A 15,461-nucleotide genomic window follows, 5' to 3' on the forward strand; every position below is an offset into this window, starting at 1 on the left:
TTCTGTTTTAGCTGTTTACTCCTTCTGAGAAAGCTTTAAAAGTAACAATAATGGTCAAAACGTTGTTGAGTGAATAAGGTTCTAAAACTAAACATAATCCTTCATACCATTATGATAATGATGAAAAAAGGTCATTTGCTTGATAGAAACAGTGTAAGCTAAAGCCTTCTTCATACATTCTGTTTTAGCTGTTTACTCCTTCTGCAAAAGCTTTAAAAGTAACAATAATGGTCAAAACGTTGTTGAGTGAATAAGGTTCTAAAACTAAACATAATCCTTCATACCATTATGATAATGATGAAAAAAGGTCATTTGCTTGATAGAAACAGTGTAAGCTAAAGCATTCCTCTTACATTCTGTTTTAGCTGTTTACTCCTTCTGAGAAAGCTTTAAAAGTAACAATAATGGTCAAAACGTTGTTGAGTGAATAAGGTTCTAAAACTAAACATAATCCTTCATACCATTATGATAATGATGAAAAAAGGTCATTTGCTTGATAGAAACAGTGTAAGCTAAAGCATTCTTCATACAGTCCGTTTTAGCTGTTTACTCCTTCTGAAAAAGCTTTAAAAGTAACAATAATGGTCAAAACGTTGTTGAGTGAATAAGGTTCTAAAACTAAACATAATCCTTCATACCATTATGATAATGATGAAAAAAGGTCATTTGCTTGATAGAAACAGTGTAAGCTAAAGCATTCCTCTTACATTCTGTTTTAGCTGTTTACTCCTTCTGAGAAAGCTTTAAAAGTAACAATAATGGTCAAAACGGTGTTGAGTGAATAAGGTTCTAAAACTAAACATAATCCTTCATACCATTATGATAATGATGAAAAAAGGTCATTTGCTTGATAGAAACAGTGTAAGCTAAAGCATTCTTCATACAGTCCGTTTTAGCTGTTTACTCCTTCTGAGAAAGCTTTAAAAGTAACAATAATGGTCAAAACGTTGTTGAGTGAATAAGGTTCTAAAACTAAACATAATCCTTCATACCATTATGATAATGATGAAAAAAGGTCATTTGCTTGATAGAAACAGTGTAAGCTAAAGCCTTCTTCATACATTCTGTTTTAGCTGTTTACTCCTTCTGAGAAAGCTTTAAAAGTAACAATAATGGTCAAAACGTTGTTGAGTGAATAAGGTTCTAAAACTAAACATAATCCTTCATACCATTATGATAATGATGAAAAAAGGTCATTTGCTTGATAGAAACAGTGTAAGCTAAAGCATTCTTCATACAGTCCGTTTTAGCTGTTTACTCCTTCTGAAAAAGCTTTAAAAGTAACAATAATGGTCAAAACGTTGTTGAGTGAATAAGGTTCTAAAACTAAACATAATCCTTCATACCATTATGATAATGATGAAAAAAGGTCATTTGCTTGATAGAAACAGTGTAAGCTAAAGCATTCCTCTTACATTCTGTTTTAGCTGTTTACTCCTTCTGAGAAAGCTTTAAAAGTAACAATGATGGTCAAAACGTTGTTGAGTGAATAAGGTTCTAAAACTAAACATAATCCTTCATACCATTATGATAATGATGAAAAAAGGTCATTTGCTTGATAGAAACAGTGTAAGCTAAAGCATTCCTCTTACATTCTGTTTTAGCTGTTTACTCCTTCTGAGAAAGCTTTAAAAGTAACAATAATGGTCAAAACGTTGTTGAGTGAATAAGGTTCTAAAACTAAACATAATCCTTCATACCATTATGATAATGATGAAAAAAGGTCATTTGCTTGATAGAAACAGTGTAAGCTAAAGCATTCTTCATACAGTCCGTTTTAGCTGTTTACTCCTTCTGAAAAAGCTTTAAAAGTAACAATAATGGTCAAAACGTTGTTGAGTGAATAAGGTTCTAAAACTAAACATAATCCTTCATACCATTATGATAATGATGAAAAAAGGTCATTTGCTTGATAGAAACAGTGTAAGCTAAAGCATTCCTCTTACATTCTGTTTTAGCTGTTTACTCCTTCTGAGAAAGCTTTAAAAGTAACAATAATGGTCAAAACGTTGTTGAGTGAATAAGGTTCTAAAACTAAACATAATCCTTCATACCATTATGATAATGATGAAAAAAGGTCATTTGCTTGATAGAAACAGTGTAAGCTAAAGCCTTCTTCATACATTCTGTTTTAGCTGTTTACTCCTTCTGAGAAAGCTTTAAAAGTAACAATAATGGTCAAAACGTTGTTGAGTGAATAAGGTTCTAAAACTAAACATAATCCTTCATACCATTATGATAATGATGAAAAAAGGTCATTTGCTTGATAGAAACAGTGTAAGCTAAAGCATTCTTCATACAGTCCGTTTTAGCTGTTTACTCCTTCTGAAAAAGCTTTAAAAGTAACAATAATGGTCAAAACGTTGTTGAGTGAATAAGGTTCTAAAACTAAACATAATCCTTCATACCATTATGATAATGATGAAAAAAGGTAATTTGCTTGATAGAAACAGTGTAAGCTAAAGCATTCCTCTTACATTCTGTTTTAGCTGTTTACTCCTTCTGAGAAAGCTTTAAAAGTAACAATACTGGTCAAAACGTTGTTGAGTGAATAAGGTTCTAAAACTAAACATAATCCTTCATACCATTATGATAATGATGAAAAAAGGTCATTTGCTTGATAGAAACAGTGTAAGCTAAAGCATTCTTCATACAGTCCGTTTTAGCTGTTTACTCCTTCTGAAAAAGCTTTAAAAGTAACAATAATGGTCAAAACGTTGTTGAGTGAATAAGGTTCTAAAACTAAACATAATCCTTCATACCATTATGATAATGATGAAAAAAGGTCATTTGCTTGATAGAAACAGTGTAAGCTAAAGCATTCCTCTTACATTCTGTTTTAGCTGTTTACTCCTTCTGAGAAAGCTTTAAAAGTAACAATAATGGTCAAAACGTTGTTGAGTGAATAAGGTTCTAAAACTAAACATAATCCTTCATACCATTATGATAATGATGAAAAAAGGTCATTTGCTTGATAGAAACAGTGTAAGCTAAAGCCTTCTTCATACATTCTGTTTTAGCTGTTTACTCCTTCTGCAAAAGCTTTAAAAGTAACAATAATGGTCAAAACGTTGTTGAGTGAATAAGGTTCTAAAACTAAACATAATCCTTCATACCATTATGATAATGATGAAAAAAGGTCATTTGCTTGATAGAAACAGTGTAAGCTAAAGCATTCTTCATACAGTCCGTTTTAGCTGTTTACTCCTTCTGAGAAAGCTTTAAAAGTAACAATAATGGTCAAAACGTTGTTGAGTGAATAAGGTTCTAAAACTAAACATAATCCTTCATACCATTATGATAATGATGAAAAAAGGTCATTTGCTTGATAGAAACAGTGTAAGCTAAAGCATTCTTCATACAGTCCGTTTTAGCTGTTTACTCCTTCTGAAAAAGCTTTAAAAGTAACAATAATGGTCAAAACGTTGTTGAGTGAATAAGGTTCTAAAACTAAACATAATCCTTCATACCATTATGATAATGATGAAAAAAGGTCATTTGCTTGATAGAAACAGTGTAAGCTAAAGCATTCCTCTTACATTCTGTTTTAGCTGTTTACTCCTTCTGAGAAAGCTTTAAAAGTAACAATAATGGTCAAAACGGTGTTGAGTGAATAAGGTTCTAAAACTAAACATAATCCTTCATACCATTATGATAATGATGAAAAAAGGTCATTTGCTTGATAGAAACAGTGTAAGCTAAAGCATTCCTCTTACATTCTGTTTTAGCTGTTTACTCCTTCTGAGAAAGCTTTAAAAGTAACAATAATGGTCAAAACGTTGTTGAGTGAATAAGGTTCTAAAACTAAACATAATCCTTCATACCATTATGATAATGATGAAAAAAGGTCATTTGCTTGATAGAAACAGTGTAAGCTAAAGCATTCTTCATACAGTCCGTTTTAGCTGTTTACTCCTTCTGAAAAAGCTTTAAAAGTAACAATAATGGTCAAAACGTTGTTGAGTGAATAAGGTTCTAAAACTAAACATAATCCTTCATACCATTATGATAATGATGAAAAAAGGTCATTTGCTTGATAGAAACAGTGTAAGCTAAAGCCTTCTTCATACATTCTGTTTTAGCTGTTTACTCCTTCTGCAAAAGCTTTAAAAGTAACAATAATGGTCAAAACGTTGTTGAGTGAATAAGGTTCTAAAACTAAACATAATCCTTCATACCATTATGATAATGATGAAAAAAGGTCATTTGCTTGATAGAAACAGTGTAAGCTAAAGCATTCCTCTTACATTCTGTTTTAGCTGTTTACTCCTTCTGAGAAAGCTTTAAAAGTAACAATAATGGTCAAAACGTTGTTGAGTGAATAAGGTTCTAAAACTAAACATAATCCTTCATACCATTATGATAATGATGAAAAAAGGTCATTTGCTTGATAGAAACAGTGTAAGCTAAAGCATTCTTCATACAGTCCGTTTTAGCTGTTTACTCCTTCTGAAAAAGCTTTAAAAGTAACAATAATGGTCAAAACGTTGTTGAGTGAATAAGGTTCTAAAACTAAACATAATCCTTCATACCATTATGATAATGATGAAAAAAGGTCATTTGCTTGATAGAAACAGTGTAAGCTAAAGCATTCCTCTTACATTCTGTTTTAGCTGTTTACTCCTTCTGAGAAAGCTTTAAAAGTAACAATAATGGTCAAAACGGTGTTGAGTGAATAAGGTTCTAAAACTAAACATAATCCTTCATACCATTATGATAATGATGAAAAAAGGTCATTTGCTTGATAGAAACAGTGTAAGCTAAAGCATTCTTCATACAGTCCGTTTTAGCTGTTTACTCCTTCTGAGAAAGCTTTAAAAGTAACAATAATGGTCAAAACGTTGTTGAGTGAATAAGGTTCTAAAACTAAACATAATCCTTCATACCATTATGATAATGATGAAAAAAGGTCATTTGCTTGATAGAAACAGTGTAAGCTAAAGCCTTCTTCATACATTCTGTTTTAGCTGTTTACTCCTTCTGAGAAAGCTTTAAAAGTAACAATAATGGTCAAAACGTTGTTGAGTGAATAAGGTTCTAAAACTAAACATAATCCTTCATACCATTATGATAATGATGAAAAAAGGTCATTTGCTTGATAGAAACAGTGTAAGCTAAAGCATTCTTCATACAGTCCGTTTTAGCTGTTTACTCCTTCTGAAAAAGCTTTAAAAGTAACAATAATGGTCAAAACGTTGTTGAGTGAATAAGGTTCTAAAACTAAACATAATCCTTCATACCATTATGATAATGATGAAAAAAGGTCATTTGCTTGATAGAAACAGTGTAAGCTAAAGCATTCCTCTTACATTCTGTTTTAGCTGTTTACTCCTTCTGAGAAAGCTTTAAAAGTAACAATAATGGTCAAAACGTTGTTGAGTGAATAAGGTTCTAAAACTAAACATAATCCTTCATACCATTATGATAATGATGAAAAAAGGTCATTTGCTTGATAGAAACAGTGTAAGCTAAAGCCTTCTTCATACATTCTGTTTTAGCTGTTTACTCCTTCTGCAAAAGCTTTAAAAGTAACAATAATGGTCAAAACGTTGTTGAGTGAATAAGGTTCTAAAACTAAACATAATCCTTCATACCATTATGATAATGATGAAAAAAGGTCATTTGCTTGATAGAAACAGTGTAAGCTAAAGCCTTCTTCATACATTCTGTTTTAGCTGTTTACTCCTTCTGCAAAAGCTTTAAAAGTAACAATAATGGTCAAAACGTTGTTGAGTGAATAAGGTTCTAAAACTAAACATAATCCTTCATACCATTATGATAATGATGAAAAAAGGTCATTTGCTTGATAGAAACAGTGTAAGCTAAAGCCTTCTTCATACATTCTGTTTTAGCTGTTTACTCCTTCTGCAAAAGCTTTAAAAGTAACAATAATGGTCAAAACGTTGTTGAGTGAATAAGGTTCTAAAACTAAACATAATCCTTCATACCATTATGATAATGATGAAAAAAGGTCATTTGCTTGATAGAAACAGTGTAAGCTAAAGCATTCCTCTTACATTCTGTTTTAGCTGTTTACTCCTTCTGAGAAAGCTTTAAAAGTAACAATAATGGTCAAAACGTTGTTGAGTGAATAAGGTTCGAAAACTAAACATAATCCTTCATACCATTATGATAATGATGAAAAAAGGTCATTTGCTTGATAGAAACAGTGTAAGCTAAAGCATTCCTCTTACATTCTGTTTTAGCTGTTTACTCCTTCTGAGAAAGCTTTAAAAGTAACAATAATGGTCAAAACGTTGTTGAGTGAATAAGGTTCTAAAACTAAACATAATCCTTCATACCATTATGATAATGATGAAAAAAGGTCATTTGCTTGATAGAAACAGTGTAAGCTAAAGCATTCTTCATACAGTCCGTTTTAGCTGTTTACTCCTTCTGAAAAAGCTTTAAAAGTAACAATAATGGTCAAAACGTTGTTGAGTGAATAAGGTTCTAAAACTAAACATAATCCTTCATACCATTATGATAATGATGAAAAAAGGTCATTTGCTTGATAGAAACAGTGTAAGCTAAAGCATTCTTCATACAGTCCGTTTTAGCTGTTTACTCCTTCTGAAAAAGCTTTAAAAGTAACAATAATGGTCAAAACGTTGTTGAGTGAATAAGGTTCTAAAACTAAACATAATCCTTCATACCATTATGATAATGATGAAAAAAGGTCATTTGCTTGATAGAAACAGTGTAAGCTAAAGCATTCTTCATACAGTCCGTTTTAGCTGTTTACTCCTTCTGAAAAAGCTTTAAAAGTAACAATAATGGTCAAAACGGTGTTGAGTGAATAAGGTTCTAAAACTAAACATAATCCTTCATACCATTATGATAATGATGAAAAAAGGTCATTTGCTTGATAGAAACAGTGTAAGCTAAAGCATTCCTCTTACATTCTGTTTTAGCTGTTTACTCCTTCTGAGAAAGCTTTAAAAGTAACAATAATGGTCAAAACGTTGTTGAGTGAATAAGGTTCTAAAACTAAACATAATCCTTCATACCATTATGATAATGATGAAAAAAGGTCATTTGCTTGATAGAAACAGTGTAAGCTAAAGCATTCTTCATACAGTCCGTTTTAGCTGTTTACTCCTTCTGAAAAAGCTTTAAAAGTAACAATAATGGTCAAAACGTTGTTGAGTGAATAAGGTTCTAAAACTAAACATAATCCTTCATACCATTATGATAATGATGAAAAAAGGTCATTTGCTTGATAGAAACAGTGTAAGCTAAAGCCTTCTTCATACATTCTGTTTTAGCTGTTTACTCCTTCTGCAAAAGCTTTAAAAGTAACAATAATGGTCAAAACGTTGTTGAGTGAATAAGGTTCTAAAACTAAACATAATCCTTCATACCATTATGATAATGATGAAAAAAGGTCATTTGCTTGATAGAAACAGTGTAAGCTAAAGCATTCCTCTTACATTCTGTTTTAGCTGTTTACTCCTTCTGAGAAAGCTTTAAAAGTAACAATAATGGTCAAAACGTTGTTGAGTGAATAAGGTTCTAAAACTAAACATAATCCTTCATACCATTATGATAATGATGAAAAAAGGTCATTTGCTTGATAGAAACAGTGTAAGCTAAAGCATTCTTCATACAGTCCGTTTTAGCTGTTTACTCCTTCTGAAAAAGCTTTAAAAGTAACAATAATGGTCAAAACGTTGTTGAGTGAATAAGGTTCTAAAACTAAACATAATCCTTCATACCATTATGATAATGATGAAAAAAGGTCATTTGCTTGATAGAAACAGTGTAAGCTAAAGCATTCCTCTTACATTCTGTTTTAGCTGTTTACTCCTTCTGAGAAAGCTTTAAAAGTAACAATAATGGTCAAAACGGTGTTGAGTGAATAAGGTTCTAAAACTAAACATAATCCTTCATACCATTATGATAATGATGAAAAAAGGTCATTTGCTTGATAGAAACAGTGTAAGCTAAAGCATTCTTCATACAGTCCGTTTTAGCTGTTTACTCCTTCTGAGAAAGCTTTAAAAGTAACAATAATGGTCAAAACGTTGTTGAGTGAATAAGGTTCTAAAACTAAACATAATCCTTCATACCATTATGATAATGATGAAAAAAGGTCATTTGCTTGATAGAAACAGTGTAAGCTAAAGCCTTCTTCATACATTCTGTTTTAGCTGTTTACTCCTTCTGAGAAAGCTTTAAAAGTAACAATAATGGTCAAAACGTTGTTGAGTGAATAAGGTTCTAAAACTAAACATAATCCTTCATACCATTATGATAATGATGAAAAAAGGTCATTTGCTTGATAGAAACAGTGTAAGCTAAAGCATTCTTCATACAGTCCGTTTTAGCTGTTTACTCCTTCTGAAAAAGCTTTAAAAGTAACAATAATGGTCAAAACGTTGTTGAGTGAATAAGGTTCTAAAACTAAACATAATCCTTCATACCATTATGATAATGATGAAAAAAGGTCATTTGCTTGATAGAAACAGTGTAAGCTAAAGCATTCCTCTTACATTCTGTTTTAGCTGTTTACTCCTTCTGAGAAAGCTTTAAAAGTAACAATAATGGTCAAAACGTTGTTGAGTGAATAAGGTTCTAAAACTAAACATAATCCTTCATACCATTATGATAATGATGAAAAAAGGTCATTTGCTTGATAGAAACAGTGTAAGCTAAAGCCTTCTTCATACATTCTGTTTTAGCTGTTTACTCCTTCTGCAAAAGCTTTAAAAGTAACAATAATGGTCAAAACGTTGTTGAGTGAATAAGGTTCTAAAACTAAACATAATCCTTCATACCATTATGATAATGATGAAAAAAGGTCATTTGCTTGATAGAAACAGTGTAAGCTAAAGCCTTCTTCATACATTCTGTTTTAGCTGTTTACTCCTTCTGCAAAAGCTTTAAAAGTAACAATAATGGTCAAAACGTTGTTGAGTGAATAAGGTTCTAAAACTAAACATAATCCTTCATACCATTATGATAATGATGAAAAAAGGTCATTTGCTTGATAGAAACAGTGTAAGCTAAAGCCTTCTTCATACATTCTGTTTTAGCTGTTTACTCCTTCTGCAAAAGCTTTAAAAGTAACAATAATGGTCAAAACGTTGTTGAGTGAATAAGGTTCTAAAACTAAACATAATCCTTCATACCATTATGATAATGATGAAAAAAGGTCATTTGCTTGATAGAAACAGTGTAAGCTAAAGCATTCCTCTTACATTCTGTTTTAGCTGTTTACTCCTTCTGAGAAAGCTTTAAAAGTAACAATAATGGTCAAAACGTTGTTGAGTGAATAAGGTTCGAAAACTAAACATAATCCTTCATACCATTATGATAATGATGAAAAAAGGTCATTTGCTTGATAGAAACAGTGTAAGCTAAAGCATTCCTCTTACATTCTGTTTTAGCTGTTTACTCCTTCTGAGAAAGCTTTAAAAGTAACAATAATGGTCAAAACGTTGTTGAGTGAATAAGGTTCTAAAACTAAACATAATCCTTCATACCATTATGATAATGATGAAAAAAGGTCATTTGCTTGATAGAAACAGTGTAAGCTAAAGCATTCTTCATACAGTCCGTTTTAGCTGTTTACTCCTTCTGAAAAAGCTTTAAAAGTAACAATAATGGTCAAAACGTTGTTGAGTGAATAAGGTTCTAAAACTAAACATAATCCTTCATACCATTATGATAATGATGAAAAAAGGTCATTTGCTTGATAGAAACAGTGTAAGCTAAAGCATTCTTCATACAGTCCGTTTTAGCTGTTTACTCCTTCTGAAAAAGCTTTAAAAGTAACAATAATGGTCAAAACGTTGTTGAGTGAATAAGGTTCTAAAACTAAACATAATCCTTCATACCATTATGATAATGATGAAAAAAGGTCATTTGCTTGATAGAAACAGTGTAAGCTAAAGCATTCTTCATACAGTCCGTTTTAGCTGTTTACTCCTTCTGAAAAAGCTTTAAAAGTAACAATAATGGTCAAAACGTTGTTGAGTGAATAAGGTTCTAAAACTAAACATAATCCTTCATACCATTATGATAATGATGAAAAAAGGTCATTTGCTTGATAGAAACAGTGTAAGCTAAAGCATTCCTCTTACATTCTGTTTTAGCTGTTTACTCCTTCTGAGAAAGCTTTAAAAGTAACAATACTGGTCAAAACGTTGTTGAGTGAATAAGGTTCTAAAACTAAACATAATCCTTCATACCATTATGATAATGATGAAAAAAGGTCATTTGCTTGATAGAAACAGTGTAAGCTAAAGCATTCTTCATACAGTCCGTTTTAGCTGTTTACTCCTTCTGAAAAAGCTTTAAAAGTAACAATAATGGTCAAAACGTTGTTGAGTGAATAAGGTTCTAAAACTAAACATAATCCTTCATACCATTATGATAATGATGAAAAAAGGTCATTTGCTTGATAGAAACAGTGTAAGCTAAAGCATTCCTCTTACATTCTGTTTTAGCTGTTTACTCCTTCTGAGAAAGCTTTAAAAGTAACAATAATGGTCAAAACGTTGTTGAGTGAATAAGGTTCTAAAACTAAACATAATCCTTCATACCATTATGATAATGATGAAAAAAGGTCATTTGCTTGATAGAAACAGTGTAAGCTAAAGCCTTCTTCATACATTCTGTTTTAGCTGTTTACTCCTTCTGCAAAAGCTTTAAAAGTAACAATAATGGTCAAAACGTTGTTGAGTGAATAAGGTTCTAAAACTAAACATAATCCTTCATACCATTATGATAATGATGAAAAAAGGTCATTTGCTTGATAGAAACAGTGTAAGCTAAAGCATTCCTCTTACATTCTGTTTTAGCTGTTTACTCCTTCTGAGAAAGCTTTAAAAGTAACAATAATGGTCAAAACGTTGTTGAGTGAATAAGGTTCTAAAACTAAACATAATCCTTCATACCATTATGATAATGATGAAAAAAGGTCATTTGCTTGATAGAAACAGTGTAAGCTAAAGCATTCTTCATACAGTCCGTTTTAGCTGTTTACTCCTTCTGAAAAAGCTTTAAAAGTAACAATAATGGTCAAAACGTTGTTGAGTGAATAAGGTTCTAAAACTAAACATAATCCTTCATACCATTATGATAATGATGAAAAAAGGTCATTTGCTTGATAGAAACAGTGTAAGCTAAAGCATTCTTCATACAGTCCGTTTTAGCTGTTTACTCCTTCTGAGAAAGCTTTAAAAGTAACAATAATGGTCAAAACGTTGTTGAGTGAATAAGGTTCTAAAACTAAACATAATCCTTCATACCATTATGATAATGATGAAAAAAGGTCATTTGCTTGATAGAAACAGTGTAAGCTAAAGCCTTCTTCATACATTCTGTTTTAGCTGTTTACTCCTTCTGAGAAAGCTTTAAAAGTAACAATAATGGTCAAAACGTTGTTGAGTGAATAAGGTTCTAAAACTAAACATAATCCTTCATACCATTATGATAATGATGAAAAAAGGTCATTTGCTTGATAGAAACAGTGTAAGCTAAAGCATTCTTCATACAGTCCGTTTTAGCTGTTTACTCCTTCTGAAAAAGCTTTAAAAGTAACAATAATGGTCAAAACGTTGTTGAGTGAATAAGGTTCTAAAACTAAACATAATCCTTCATACCATTATGATAATGATGAAAAAAGGTCATTTGCTTGATAGAAACAGTGTAAGCTAAAGCATTCCTCTTACATTCTGTTTTAGCTGTTTACTCCTTCTGAGAAAGCTTTAAAAGTAACAATAATGGTCAAAACGTTGTTGAGTGAATAAGGTTCTAAAACTAAACATAATCCTTCATACCATTATGATAATGATGAAAAAAGGTCATTTGCTTGATAGAAACAGTGTAAGCTAAAGCATTCCTCTTACATTCTGTTTTAGCTGTTTACTCCTTCTGAGAAAGCTTTAAAAGTAACAATAATGGTCAAAACGTTGTTGAGTGAATAAGGTTCTAAAACTAAACATAATCCTTCATACCATTATGATAATGATGAAAAAAGGTCATTTGCTTGATAGAAACAGTGTAAGCTAAAGCATTCTTCATACAGTCCGTTTTAGCTGTTTACTCCTTCTGAAAAAGCTTTAAAAGTAACAATAATGGTCAAAACGTTGTTGAGTGAATAAGGTTCTAAAACTAAACATAATCCTTCATACCATTATGATAATGATGAAAAAAGGTCATTTGCTTGATAGAAACAGTGTAAGCTAAAGCATTCCTCTTACATTCTGTTTTAGCTGTTTACTCCTTCTGAGAAAGCTTTAAAAGTAACAATAATGGTCAAAACGTTGTTGAGTGAATAAGGTTCTAAAACTAAACATAATCCTTCATACCATTATGATAATGATGAAAAAAGGTCATTTGCTTGATAGAAACAGTGTAAGCTAAAGCCTTCTTCATACATTCTGTTTTAGCTGTTTACTCCTTCTGAGAAAGCTTTAAAAGTAACAATAATGGTCAAAACGTTGTTGAGTGAATAAGGTTCTAAAACTAAACATAATCCTTCATACCATTATGATAATGATGAAAAAAGGTCATTTGCTTGATAGAAACAGTGTAAGCTAAAGCATTCTTCATACAGTCCGTTTTAGCTGTTTACTCCTTCTGAAAAAGCTTTAAAAGTAACAATAATGGTCAAAACGTTGTTGAGTGAATAAGGTTCTAAAACTAAACATAATCCTTCATACCATTATGATAATGATGAAAAAAGGTAATTTGCTTGATAGAAACAGTGTAAGCTAAAGCATTCCTCTTACATTCTGTTTTAGCTGTTTACTCCTTCTGAGAAAGCTTTAAAAGTAACAATACTGGTCAAAACGTTGTTGAGTGAATAAGGTTCTAAAACTAAACATAATCCTTCATACCATTATGATAATGATGAAAAAAGGTCATTTGCTTGATAGAAACAGTGTAAGCTAAAGCATTCTTCATACAGTCCGTTTTAGCTGTTTACTCCTTCTGAAAAAGCTTTAAAAGTAACAATAATGGTCAAAACGTTGTTGAGTGAATAAGGTTCTAAAACTAAACATAATCCTTCATACCATTATGATAATGATGAAAAAAGGTCATTTGCTTGATAGAAACAGTGTAAGCTAAAGCATTCCTCTTACATTCTGTTTTAGCTGTTTACTCCTTCTGAGAAAGCTTTAAAAGTAACAATAATGGTCAAAACGTTGTTGAGTGAATAAGGTTCTAAAACTAAACATAATCCTTCATACCATTATGATAATGATGAAAAAAGGTCATTTGCTTGATAGAAACAGTGTAAGCTAAAGCCTTCTTCATACATTCTGTTTTAGCTGTTTACTCCTTCTGCAAAAGCTTTAAAAGTAACAATAATGGTCAAAACGTTGTTGAGTGAATAAGGTTCTAAAACTAAACATAATCCTTCATACCATTATGATAATGATGAAAAAAGGTCATTTGCTTGATAGAAACAGTGTAAGCTAAAGCATTCTTCATACAGTCCGTTTTAGCTGTTTACTCCTTCTGAGAAAGCTTTAAAAGTAACAATAATGGTCAAAACGTTGTTGAGTGAATAAGGTTCTAAAACTAAACATAATCCTTCATACCATTATGATAATGATGAAAAAAGGTCATTTGCTTGATAGAAACAGTGTAAGCTAAAGCATTCTTCATACAGTCCGTTTTAGCTGTTTACTCCTTCTGAAAAAGCTTTAAAAGTAACAATAATGGTCAAAACGTTGTTGAGTGAATAAGGTTCTAAAACTAAACATAATCCTTCATACCATTATGATAATGATGAAAAAAGGTCATTTGCTTGATAGAAACAGTGTAAGCTAAAGCATTCCTCTTACATTCTGTTTTAGCTGTTTACTCCTTCTGAGAAAGCTTTAAAAGTAACAATAATGGTCAAAACGTTGTTGAGTGAATAAGGTTCTAAAACTAAACATAATCCTTCATACCATTATGATAATGATGAAAAAAGGTCATTTGCTTGATAGAAACAGTGTAAGCTAAAGCCTTCTTCATACATTCTGTTTTAGCTGTTTACTCCTTCTGAGAAAGCTTTAAAAGTAACAATAATGGTCAAAACGTTGTTGAGTGAATAAGGTTCTAAAACTAAACATAATCCTTCATACCATTATGATAATGATGAAAAAAGGTCATTTGCTTGATAGAAACAGTGTAAGCTAAAGCATTCTTCATACAGTCCGTTTTAGCTGTTTACTCCTTCTGAAAAAGCTTTAAAAGTAACAATAATGGTCAAAACGTTGTTGAGTGAATAAGGTTCTAAAACTAAACATAATCCTTCATACCATTATGATAATGATGAAAAAAGGTAATTTGCTTGATAGAAACAGTGTAAGCTAAAGCATTCCTCTTACATTCTGTTTTAGCTGTTTACTCCTTCTGAGAAAGCTTTAAAAGTAACAATACTGGTCAAAACGTTGTTGAGTGAATAAGGTTCTAAAACTAAACATAATCCTTCATACCATTATGATAATGATGAAAAAAGGTCATTTGCTTGATAGAAACAGTGTAAGCTAAAGCATTCTTCATACAGTCCGTTTTAGCTGTTTACTCCTTCTGAAAAAGCTTTAAAAGTAACAATAATGGTCAAAACGTTGTTGAGTGAATAAGGTTCTAAAACTAAACATAATCCTTCATACCATTATGATAATGATGAAAAAAGGTCATTTGCTTGATAGAAACAGTGTAAGCTAAAGCATTCCTCTTACATTCTGTTTTAGCTGTTTACTCCTTCTGAGAAAGCTTTAAAAGTAACAATAATGGTCAAAACGTTGTTGAGTGAATAAGGTTCTAAAACTAAACATAATCCTTCATACCATTATGATAATGATGAAAAAAGGTCATTTGCTTGATAGAAACAGTGTAAGCTAAAGCATTCTTCATACAGTCCGTTTTAGCTGTTTACTCCTTCTGAAAAAGCTTTAAAAGTAACAATAATGGTCAAAACGTTGTTGAGTGAATAAGGTTCTAAAACTAAACATAATCCTTCATACCATTATGATAATGATGAAAAAAGGTCATTTGCTTGATAGAAACAGTGTAAGCTAAAGCCTTCTTCATACATTCTGTTTTAGCTGTTTACTCCTTCTGCAAAAGCTTTAAAAGTAACAATAATGGTCAAAACGTTGTTGAGTGAATAAGGTTCTAAAACTAAACATAATCCTTCATACCATTATGATAATGATGAAAAAAGGTCATTTGCTTGATAGAAACAGTGTAAGCTAAAGCATTCCTCTTACATTCTGTTTTAGCTGTTTACTCCTTCTGAGAAAGCTTTAAAAGTAACAATAATGGTCAAAACGTTGTTGAGTGAATAAGGTTCTAAAACTAAACATAATCCTTCATACCATTATGATAATGATGAAAAAAGGTCATTTGCTTGATAGAAACAGTGTAAGCTAAAGCATTCTTCATACAGTCCGTTTTAGCTGTTTACTCCTTCTGAAAAAGCTTTAAAAGTAACAATAATGGTCAAAACG

Source organism: Pungitius pungitius, chromosome 2 (assembly GCF_949316345.1).
Source record: "Pungitius pungitius chromosome 2, fPunPun2.1, whole genome shotgun sequence".
In the NCBI taxonomy this organism is placed as follows: domain Eukaryota; kingdom Metazoa; phylum Chordata; class Actinopteri; order Perciformes; family Gasterosteidae; genus Pungitius; species Pungitius pungitius.